Raw genomic sequence first — 11,951 nt, 5'->3', positions numbered from 1 at the left:
TCTACAAAAAGAGAAAATCATGTGAAGGATATATGCAAAGCAGACAGAAAAAACAAGGTCGTGTGCCTGGAAAAAATGGTTGGCATGGTCTAGGATTTGACAAATGATTTGTATGACAAGAGAATGGTAAGCAACAGGGAGGGGTAGTCCTGGGTTAGATTATAAAGGCATTACAAGTCACAGGTGAGAAATTTGTCTTGGGACTAATGTATAAACACTAGGAGTTATAAACAAAAGCATGTCATGGCCATCTATAATATTTCACATTACTGTTTACCTTTTTATTTTGAAACAATTACAGATTCCTAGAAAATTGCAGAAAAACATACCAGAAGTCCCATGTACCCTTCATCCAGTTTCTCCCAATAGAAAAATATGACCTAACCATAGTGCAATTTGAAAACTAGGATATTGATATTAGTACAAACTACAGAATTTATTCAGATTTCACCAGTTTACATGTACATATTTCTGTGTGTGTACTGTTTTATGTTTTTGCCACATGGATAAATTCATGTAACCACAACCACAATCACAGACCAAACTGCTCCATTGACACAGGGCTCCATTATACTCTCCTTATAACTGCTGCTGCTGCTAAGTTGCTTCAGTCATGTCTGACTCTGTGCAACACCATAGACAGCAGCCCACCAGGCTCCCCCATCCCTGGGAATCTCCAGGCAAGAACACTGGAGATTTTAACTACATATAACTACATATAACTATATCTTCTTTTTCCACCTAACCTCTGGCAACCTATAATCAATCTCTTTTCTGTCTTTATATTATTATTATTTCAAAAATGTTATACATACAATGAGGTACCACCTCCCACTGGTCAGAATAGCCATCATTTTAAAGATCTACAAATAACAAATGCTGGAGAGGGTATCTAAAAAAGGGAACCCTCCTACAAAGTCGGTGGGAATATTAACAGGTGCAGCTACTATGGAGAACAGTATGGAGGTTCCTCAAAAAACTAAAAGTAGACTTGCCATATGATTTAGCAGTCCCAATCCTGGGTATATATCCAGTCAAAACTATAATTCAAAAAGACACATGCACCCCTATGTTCCTTGCAGCACTATGTACAATAGCCAAAAAATGGAAACAACCTAAATGTCCATTGAAAGGTGAATGGATAAAGAGGTGGTACATATATACAATGGAATACTACTCGGCCATAAAGCAGAATGAAAAGAGGCCATCGGCAGCAACATGGGTGGACCTAGAGATCATCCTAAGTGAAGTTAGTCAGAATAAGGACAAATAGCATATGATATCATTCCTATGTGGAATCTAAACTATGACACGAATGAACCTATCTGTGAAACAGAAAAAGACTCATAGGCATAGACAAGAGACTTGTAGTTGCCAAGAGGGAAGGGTAGGGAAGGATGGATTGGGAGTTTGAGATTAGCAGATACAAAATGCAAACTAGTACATATAGAATGGGTAAGCAACAAGTCCTATCGTATAGCAGAGGGAACTATACTCAGTTTTCTAAGATAAACCATTATGGGAAAGAATATGAAAAAGAATGTATATATATGTATTACTGAATTATTATGCTGTAGAGCAGAAATTAACACATTGTAAATCAATTATACTTGAATAAAATAAAATTTTTAGAAAGAACATTATATAAGTGGAAATATACAGTAAGCAACTTTTGAGACTGACTTTTTTCACTGAGCATAACACCATTAAAAGCCATCCAAGTTGTTGCTGGTATCAACAGTATGTTCCCCTTTATTGCCAAATAGTATCCCATGGTACAATTTGATTAACCATTCACTTATTTAATGACATCTGGGTCATTCCTAGTTTTTAGCTCTTACAAATACAGCTACTATGAACATTTGCAAACAAGTTAGTATATGAATATAAGTCTTCATTTCTCTGGGATAAACAAGCAAAAATGCAACTGCTGGGCTGTAATGTAGCTGTTTCATTTTAGAAGAAGCAGTTTTATAACAAACTGTTTCCCAGAGTGGCTGTACCATTTTATATTCCCACCAGCAATGTATAAATGGATCCAGTGTCTCCATATCTTTGTCAGCATTTAGTACTACGACAATTTTTATTTTAGTTATTCTGATAGGTGGGTCATTGTGGATTTAATTTGCATTTCCCTAAAGGGCTACCTGCTGCTGCTGCTGCTAAGTCACTTCAGTTGTGTCTGACTCTGTGCGACCCCAGAGACAGCAGCCCACCAGGCTCCCACGTCCCGGGATTCTCCAGGCAAGAACACTGGAGTGGGTTGCCATTTCCTTCTCCAATGCATGAAAGTGAAAAGTGAAAGTGAAGTCGCTCTGTCGTGTCTGACTCTTAGCAACCCCATGGACTGCAGCCTACCAGGCTTCGCCATCCATGGGATTTTCCAGGCAAGAGTACGGAGTGGGGTGCCATCACCTTCTCCAAAAGGGCTACCTAGACAGCATATTAAAAAGCAGAGACATTACTTTGCCAACAAAGGTCTGTCTAGTCAAGGCTATGGTTTTTCCAGTAATCATGTATGGATGTGAGTTGGACCATAAAGAAAACTGAGCACCGAAGAATTGATGCTTTTGAAGTGTGGTGTTGGAGAAGACTCTTGAGAGTCTCTTGGACTGCAAGGAGATACAACCAGTCAATCCTAAAGGAAATCAGTCCTGGATACTCATTGGAAGGACTGATGCTGAAGCTGCAATACTTTGGCCACCTGTTGCGAAGAACTGACTCATTGGAAAAGACCCTGATGCTGGGAAAGATTTAAGGCAGGAAGAGAAGGGGACAATAGAGGATAAGATGGTTGGATGACATCACAAACTCGATGGACATGAGTTTGAGCAAGCTCTGGGAGTCAGTGATGGACAGGGAAGCCTGGCATGCTGCAGTCCATGGGTTCACAAAGAGTCAGACACGACTGAGCAACTAAACCGAACTGAAGGGCTAATGATGAACACCTCTCATGGGCTTATTGGCCACTCACTTACCCTCTTTGGTGAAATGTCTGTTCCTGTCATTAAAACCCATTCTCTAATTGGATTATTTCCTTTTTCTAAAGATTTTTTTTTAATGTGGACCATTTTTAAAGTCTTAATTGAATTTGTTACAATATTGTTTCTTTTTTCAGTTTTGGTTTTTTAGCCACAAGACGTGGCATCTTAGCTCTTTGACCAGAGATCTAACCCACACCCCCTGCATTGGAAAGAGAAGTCTTAACACCAGGGAAGTCCCTGGATTGTTTTCTTAGGCAACTTTTTAAAGTGTTTTACATATTCCATCAACAAACCTTTCATTACCTTTATGCTTTGAAAATGTTTTCTTCTACTCTGTGGTTTGTATTTTCACCCTCTTAAAGTCTTTCACAGAGCAAAAGTTTTTAATTTTTACGAGATCTGATTTATCAGTGTTTCGTAAGTTGGGTTTCTGGTGTGAAATCAATTCTTTAGCTCTTGGTGGTCTATTTTTTTCTAAAAGATATTCTATTTTTTTTTAAAGTTTTCTAATTTTATGTTTTACATTTGTGTTTGTACATTTTGAATAATTTTTCAAGTAAGCTGACAAATCAAGGTTGATTTAGGGTCTGAGGATTTTTTTTTGCTTTTTGCTTTAAGAGGTCCATTTGTTCCAGCACCATCTGTTGGTGCTCACTCCACCCCTGCACTAAGTTGCTTTTGCACCTTTGTCAAAAATCAGTTAGGCATAATTTTGTGGGTCTCTTTCTGTGTTCAATATTCTGTTCCATTGATCTGTCTGTCCATCACTCTGCAATATACTGTATTATATAATTACTATAGTTATATAATAAGTCTTTAAGTCTTTAGACTGATTCTTCCCCCTTTACTCTTCTTTTCCATAACTGTTTTAGCTATGTTAGTTCCTTCGTCTTTCCATGTAAATTTTTAGAATAAGCTCATGTGTACATGACTACAGCGAAAGTGACAAATAGATTCACAGGATTAGATCTGATAGAGTATGTGAAGAACTATGGATGGAGGTTCGTAATGTTGCACAGGAGGTGGTGATCAAAACCATCCCCAAGAAAAAGAAAAGAAACGCAAAAAGGCAAAATGGTTGTTTAAGGAGGCCTTACAAATAGCTGAGAAAAGAAGAAAAGTGAAAGGCAAAGGAAAAAAATGAAAGATATGCCCAACTGAATGCAGAGATCTAAAAAATAGCAAGGAGAGATAAGAAAGCCTTCTTAAGTGAATAATGCAAAGAAATAGAAGAAAACAATAGAAAGGGAAAGACTAGAGATCTCTTCAAGAAAATTAGACACACCAAGGGAATATTTCATGCAAAGATGAAGAACAGAAAAGGTAAGGACCTAACAGAAGCAAAAGATATTAAGAAGAGGTGGCAAGAATACATAGAAGAACTATACAAAAAAGGTCCAAATGACCCGGATTTCCATGATGGTGTGATCACTCATCTAGAGCCAGACATCCTAGAGTGTGAAGTCAAGTAGGCCTTAGGAAGCATTGCTACAAACAAACCTAGTGGAGGTGATGGAATTCCAGCTGAGCTATTTCAAATCCTAAAAGATGATGCTGTGAAAGTGCTCTACTCAGTATGCCAGCAAATTTGGAAAACACTGCAGTGGTCACAGGACTGGAAAAGCTTATTCCAGTCCCAAAGAGAGGCAATGCCAAAGAATGTTCAAGCTATTGCACAACTGCACTCATTTCACATGCTAGAAAAGTAACGCTCAAAATTTTTCAAGTGAGGCTTCAACAGTACGTGAACCAAGAACTTCCAGATGTTCAAGCTGGATTTAGAAAAGGCAGAGGAACCAGAGATCAAATTGCCAACATCCATTAGATCATAGAAAAAGCAGGAGAATTCCAGAAAAACATCTACTTCTGCTTCATTGACTATGCTAAAGCCTTGGACTGTGTGGATCACAACAAACTGTGGAAAATTCTTCAAGAGATGGGAATGCCAGATCACCTCACCTGAGAAACTTGTATGCAGGTCAAGAAGCAACAGTTAGAATAGGACATGAAACACCAAACTGGACGTCAAGGCTGTATATTGTCACCCTACTTATTTAACTTATATGCAGAGTACATCATGCAAAATGCTGGGCTGGATGAAGCACAAGCTGGAATCAAGATTGCCAGGAGAAATATCAATAACCTCAGATATGCAGATGATACCACCCTTATGGCAGAAAGCAAAGAGGAACTAAAGAGACTCTTGATGAAAGTGAAAGAGGAAAGTGAAAAAGCTGGCTTAAAACTCAACATTCAAAAAGCTAAGATCATGGCATCTGGTTCCATCACTTCATGGCAAACAAATGGGGAAACAATGGAAACAGTGACAGACTTAACTTTCCTGGGCTCCAAAATCACTGCAGATGGTGACTGCAGCCATGAAATTAAAGATGCCTGCTCTTTGGAAGAAAAACTATGACAAAAATTAGACAGCATATTAAAAAGTTAAAGATATTACTTTGCCAACAATGGTCCATACAGTCAAAGCTATAGGTTTTTCCAGTAGTCAGGTATGGATGTGAGAGTTGGATTATAAAGAAGGCTGAGTGCTGAAGAATTGATGCTTTTGAACTGTGGTGTTGGAGAAGACTCTTGAGAGTCCCTCGAACTGCAAAGAGGTCAAACCAGTCAATCCTGAAGGAAATCAATCCTGATTATTCATTGGAAGGACTGAAGCTCCAATACTTTGGTCACCTAATGCAAGAGGTGACTTATTAGAAAGACCCTGATGCTAGGAAAGATTGAAGGCAGGAGGAGAAAAGGATGATAGAGGATGAGATGATTGGATGGTGTTACCGACTCAATGGACATGAATTTGAGCAAGCTCCAGGAGATGGTGAAGGACAGGGAGGTCTGGCATGCTGCAGTCCATGGGTTCACAGTCAGACATGACTGAGCAACTGAACAACAGATGCTTGACTACAGGCTTCCCTGATGGCTCACTGGTAAAGAATCCACCTGCAATGTAGGAGACAAAGGGGATGTGGGTTTGATCCCCGTGTTGGCAAGGTCCCCTGGAGGAGGAAATGGCAATCCACACCAATATTCTTGCCTGAAAAATCCCATGGACAGAGCAGCCTCGGGCTACAGTGCAAAGGGTCACAGAGAGTCGAACATGACTGGGCACACACACTACCACTACTACACTATGTATGACTACAGATATTAACAAGAGAACCTTGCTGGGATTTTGATTGGAATTGCACTAAACCTGTAGGTCAATTTGGGCAGAACTGACATCTTTATTGTGTTGAGTCTTTTAATCCAAAAACACAGTATGTCTCTCCATTTATTTATATCTTCTGATTCCTTGCATCAGCATTTTATAATTTTCAGCATACAGAAGCTGTGTGCTTTGTCAGACTAACACCGAAGTATTTCATTTTCTTTGGAGTGATTAGAAATGGTATTGTTTCAAATTTTAGTTGGCACATATTTGTGGTCAGTAAATAAAATTGTAGTTGATTTTTGTATGTTTCTCTTGTACCATGAAGCCTTGCTGAAATCACCTACACCTTGAGATTATTTTTTAAACATAGTAAAGCGTTTCATCTGCAAACAGGGACAATGTTATTTCTTCATTTCCAATCTGTGTGCCTTTTAAGTCTTTTTTAAAAATTTCCACTTCTTAATAAACGGGTTGTAGGGGACAACTGATTTTTGGATATAGGAAGTGGGTGGAGAGGAGCCATTTGTTGAAATTGGAAAGACTACAGGAGAAGACTAAGGCAGAAGGGGTTCTGCCTGCTGTTGAGTGGGTGATTAGAGATTTGAGGACACAGCTTGAGAGGAGAAGTCAAAGGTAGAGGTACTGGAACAGTCTGCAATTAGACTGCATTGAAATTGAGGAAAGAGAGCAGATGGAGGCCACAAGAGGACCCCTCTTAAGGGCTGAGCCCTTGAGACTGCAGTTATTTATAGACTGTGTGTACAAGGAAGAGCCCACAAAGAAGACCAGGAAGGGTATCCAATGACTTCAGACAAATCATTGCATTTCCTCATACTTCAGTTAACTCACTGGAAAAAAAGGGGAGGGGGGAGTGGAACGTTTTGATGAGAGCACTAGTGTGCCTTTTCTCTAGCAAAGTGCTAGATGGGAGAAGGTCAGACAATGAAGCCATTCCCTCATTTACTCACGTGGCGAGATTTGGCGTGTGGGGAGTGATGAAGCATAGTATTCTTGGGACAGGCAGCACTGATCCCAGCTAAGGAGACATCATTTGAGTATCTCCTGCCTGACTCTTTGACCAACCACTACGGTAAGTTAATCCTCACAAGTCAACGGCTTCATCAGTCATAAAGAAAAGCATTTTGCTGATAGGAAAGACTAAATAGGTTCTCAATGGTCTGTAAAGCCAGCGACTCATGACCACACCACTGCTTAGATTCTGGCAATTTTGATCTCACCTGCCCTGTGCAAGTTTTTTCTTTTTCCCCTTGCCTATTACCATATCTTTTTATGTAATAAACATGATAAATCTGATATTTCTTTTTTGTCTCCCACTATAATGTCAACTCCTATCCAACCCCAAAGCCTATACAGGTGGCCAGATCACAATAAGTGTTCCAACATTTGTTGATGTCTTCAGAAATAACGTAAATGACCTTCAGATTTTAAGTGCTTCAGGAATCATGGTCCAAAGCTAAATGTCAGTGGTGTTTGTTATTAATACATAGAGAAACTGCTTGAGTATTCCTATTTATGAAAAAGAGTCCTGAATTACGCAGAGTTTAAATTATGTAAGACTGTCATGAATGCATCCTTCATGTAAAGTATAGCCAGTTTATAATTAATTACATATTCATGCAATAAATTAATGTGTATTCATTAAGCAAGGTCTAAAATATATTTAATGATGTATGAAAAATAACCTCATGAACAGTTTTGAGTTGAGATGTAAAACTATATACATAATACAATGAGCACATTTTTGAAAGGGGAAAAAATGAATCAGAAACACACACACATACCCAACACACAGGCCAAATAGGGCCGTGGCCGAGAGTGCCAGGATGCGATAGCACAGGAGCAGCCGAAAGGAGCTACCCCACCCCCGAGGCCAGGGGCGGCGGCTGCACAGGCGCAGGAGGGCCAGAGGAGCTATTCCACGTTCAAGGTCAGGAGGGGCGGTGGTGAGGAGATACCCCTCGTCCAAGGTAAGAGAAACCCAATTAAGACAGTAGGTGTTGCAAGGGGGCATCAGAGGGCAGACACACTTAAACCATAATCACAGAAAACTAGTCAATCTAATCACACTAGGGCCACAGCCTTGTCTAACTCAATGAAACTAAGCCATGCCCATGGGGCCACCCAAGACGGGAGGGTCATGGTAGAGAGGGCTGACAGTATGTGGTCCACTGGAGAAGGGAATGGCAAACCACTTCAGTATCTTGCCTTGAGAATCCCATGAACACTATGAAAAGGCAAAATGATAGGATACTGAAAGAGGAACTCCCCAGGTCAGTAGGTGCCCAATATGCTACTGGAGATCAGTGGAGAAATAACTCCAGAAAGAATGAAGGGATGGAGCCAAAGCAAAAACAATACCCAGTTGTGGATGTGACTGGTGATAGAAGCAAGGTCCAATGCTGTACAGAGCAATATTGCATAGGAACCTGGAATGTTAGGTCCATGAATCAAGGCAAATTGGAAGTGGTCAAACAGGAGATGACAAGGGTAAACGTCGGCATTCTAGGAATCAGAGAACTAAAATGGACTGGAATGGGTGAATTTAACTCAGGTGACCATTATATCTACTACTGCAGGCAGAAATCCCTTAGAGGAAATGGAGTAGCCATCATGGTCAACAGAGTCTGAAATGCAGTACTTGGATGCAATCTCAAAAACGACAGAATGATCTCTGTTCGTTTCCAAGGCAAACCATTCAGTATCACAGTAATCCAAGTCTATGCCCCAACCAGTAACACTGAAGAAGCTGAAGTTGAACGGTTCTATGAAGACGTACAAGACCTTTTAGAACTAACACCCAAAAAAGATGTCCTTTTCATTATAGGGGACTGGAATGCAAAAGTAGGAAGTCAAGAAACACCTGGAGTAACAGGCAAATTTGGCCTTAGAATACGGAATGAAGCAGGGCAAGACTAATAGAGTTTTGCCAAGAAAATGCATTGGTCATAGCAAACACCCTCTTCCAACAACACAAGAGAAGACTCTACACATGGACATTACCAGATGGTCAACACTGAAATCAGATTGATTATATTCTTTTCAGCCAAAGATGGAGAAGCTCTATACAGTCAGCAAAAACAAGACCAGGAGCTGACTGTGGCTCAGATCATGAACTCCTTATTGCCAAATTCAGACTTAAATTGAAGAAAGTAGGGAAAACCACTAGACCATTCAGGTATGACCTAAATCAAATCCCTTATGATTATACAGTGGAAGTGAGAAATAGATTTAAGGGACTAGATCTGATAGAGTGCCTGATGAACTATGGATGGAGATTCATGACATTGTACAGAAGACAGGGATCAAGACCATCCCCATGGAAAAGAAATGCAAAAAAGCAAAATGGCTGTCTGAGGAGGCCTTACAAATAGCTGTGAAAAGAAGAAAAGCAAAAAGCAAAGGAGAAAAAAAGATATAAGCATCTGAATGCAGTTTCAGAGACTACCAAGAAAAGATGAGAAAGCCTTCCTCAGCCATCAATGCAAAGAAATAGAGGAAAACAACAGAATGGGAAAGACTAGAGATCTCTTCAAGAAAATTAGAGATACCAAGGGAACATTTCATGCAAAGATGGGCTCGATAAAGGACAGAAAGGGTATGGACCTAACAGAAGCAGATGATATTAAGAAGAGGTGGCAAGAATACACAGAAGAACTATACAAAAAAGATCTTCACGACCAAGATAATCACGATGGTATGATCACTCACCTAGAGCCAGACATCCTGGAATGTGAAGTCAAGTGGGCCTTAGGAAGCATCACTATGAACAAAGCTAGTGGAGGTGATGGAATTTCAGTTGAGCTATTTCAAATCCTGAAAGATGATGCTGTGAAAGTGCTGCACTCAATATGCCAGCGAATTTTGAAAACTCAGCAGTGGCCACAGGAGTGGAAAAGGTCAGTTTTCATTCCAATCCCAAAGAAAGGCAATGCCAAAGAATGCTCAAACTACTGCACGATTGCACTCATCTCACACGCTAGTAAAGTAACGCTCAAAATTCTCCAAGCCAGTACAGCAGTATGTGAACCGTGAACTTCCAGATGTTCAAGCGGTTTTAGAAAAGGCAGAGCGGGGGCTGGATGCCAGTCGCATCCAATGGCGCGCGGGGTGAAGGTTGAAAGGTGGAAGGTGGGGCTAGGCCGTGGCGCTGGTTCTCCTCAGCGCGTGTGCTGGGCTGCCTACCCGTCATGGAGGCAGTCTTGACTGAGGAGCTTGATGAAGAGGAACAGCTGGTGAGACGGCATCACAAAGAGAAGGAGCTGCAAGCCAAAATACAGAGTTGGAAGAATGCTGTTCCCAGGAATGACAAAAAGAGGAGGAAGCAACTTATAGAAGATGTTGCTAAGTTAGAAGCAGAAATGGAACAGAAAGAGAGAGAGGAGCTGGATCAGTTGAAGTTGACTTCTAAAGAGAGTAAAATAGATTCTGTTGCTGTTAATATTTCAAACTTGGTTCTTGAGAATCAGCCACTTCGGATATCAAAAGCACAAAAGAGACGGGACAAAAAGGCTGCATTGGAAAAGGAGCGGGAAGAAAGGATAGCTGAAGCTGAAATTGAAAACTTAACCGGAGCTAGACATGTAGAAAGTGAACAACTTGCTCAAATAGTGGCAGCTAGACAGTTGTAAATTAAACAGATTCCATCTGATGGGCACTGTATGTATAGAGCCATTGAAGATCAGCTGAAAGAGCAGAACGGCGTTTTGACTGTGGCTGCCTTAAGATGTCAGACTGCTAACTATATGCAGAGTCATGTGGAAGACTTTCTGCCATTTTTAACAAATCCTAATACAGGAGAAATGTATACTCCAGAAGAGTTTGGAAAGTATTGTGATGATATTATAAACACAGCTGCTTGGGGGGGTCAACTTGAGCTAAGAGCCCTGTCTCACATTTTACAAACACCAATAGAGATAATACAGGCAGATTCTCCTCCTATAGTAGTTGGTGAAGAATATCCAGAAGATCCATTAATACTTGTTTATATGAGACATGCATATGGCTTAGGAGAACACTACAATTCTGTTACACAGTTGGTGAACACAGCTACTGAAAATTACAGCTAGTATATAAAATGTTGCTATTGTGTCAGTGTGCTGATCTGAGTATTAATACCAAGTATTGGATTATTCTCAGTGTTTCTGAAAAAACACAACTACCTTAAATCAGTTTTATGGCAAAGCTACTAATAGGTTTTAAAAAAACATGTCCGAGAGAAACTTTAACCAGTGTCCCCTTAATGGTGTTTTAAAAAACACTTGTAAGTTCTTTGTGGAGAATATCATTTACAGACCAAGATGGTACCCTGATTGTTGATATTTTTATTAAATATAAGATTCTGAACATTCTATTCTGTGTTGAAGTTGTTAAAAAAATTTTTTTTCTCCTTATTACCGAAAGCTTTCAGTAACCATATCAATGTAATTTTTCATGAAGAAGTGAAATGACTCAGTCTCTTTGACATTGCAATAATGTGATAGTGATAACAAATTTAATTAATGTGTATAAATAATTTGATTGCAGTAACATTGCTGTTGATGGGATTAATGCTGTGACTTTTTTTAACATTTATTTTTAATTGGAGGATAATTGCTTTAGAACGTTGTGTTGGTTTCTGCCATGTAACAACATGAATCAGCCCTAAGATACATATCTCCCTTCCCTCTGGAACCTCCCTCCCATCCCTGCCCTTCCCACCCCTTTAGGTTGATGCGGTGACATTTATGTAACCCCATCAAAGTGCAGCTAAGAAGGTTGCTTTAATAAAAATAAAAATA

The 11,951-nt window shown here is 39.9% G+C and overlaps 1 pseudogene; it reads left to right on the top strand.

Moving 5' to 3' along the window:
* The first annotated feature begins 10,269 nt into the window (after positions 1 to 10,269).
* On the top strand, positions 10,270 to 11,247 carry LOC113880435 (annotated as a pseudogene).
* Positions 11,248 to 11,951: the final 704 nt, after the last annotated feature.

The sequence above is a fragment of the Bos indicus x Bos taurus genome, chromosome 22, assembly GCF_003369695.1.
Source record: "Bos indicus x Bos taurus breed Angus x Brahman F1 hybrid chromosome 22, Bos_hybrid_MaternalHap_v2.0, whole genome shotgun sequence".
Taxonomy (NCBI): domain Eukaryota; kingdom Metazoa; phylum Chordata; class Mammalia; order Artiodactyla; family Bovidae; genus Bos; species Bos indicus x Bos taurus.
This window is presented reverse-complemented; position numbering and strand designations above follow the sequence as displayed.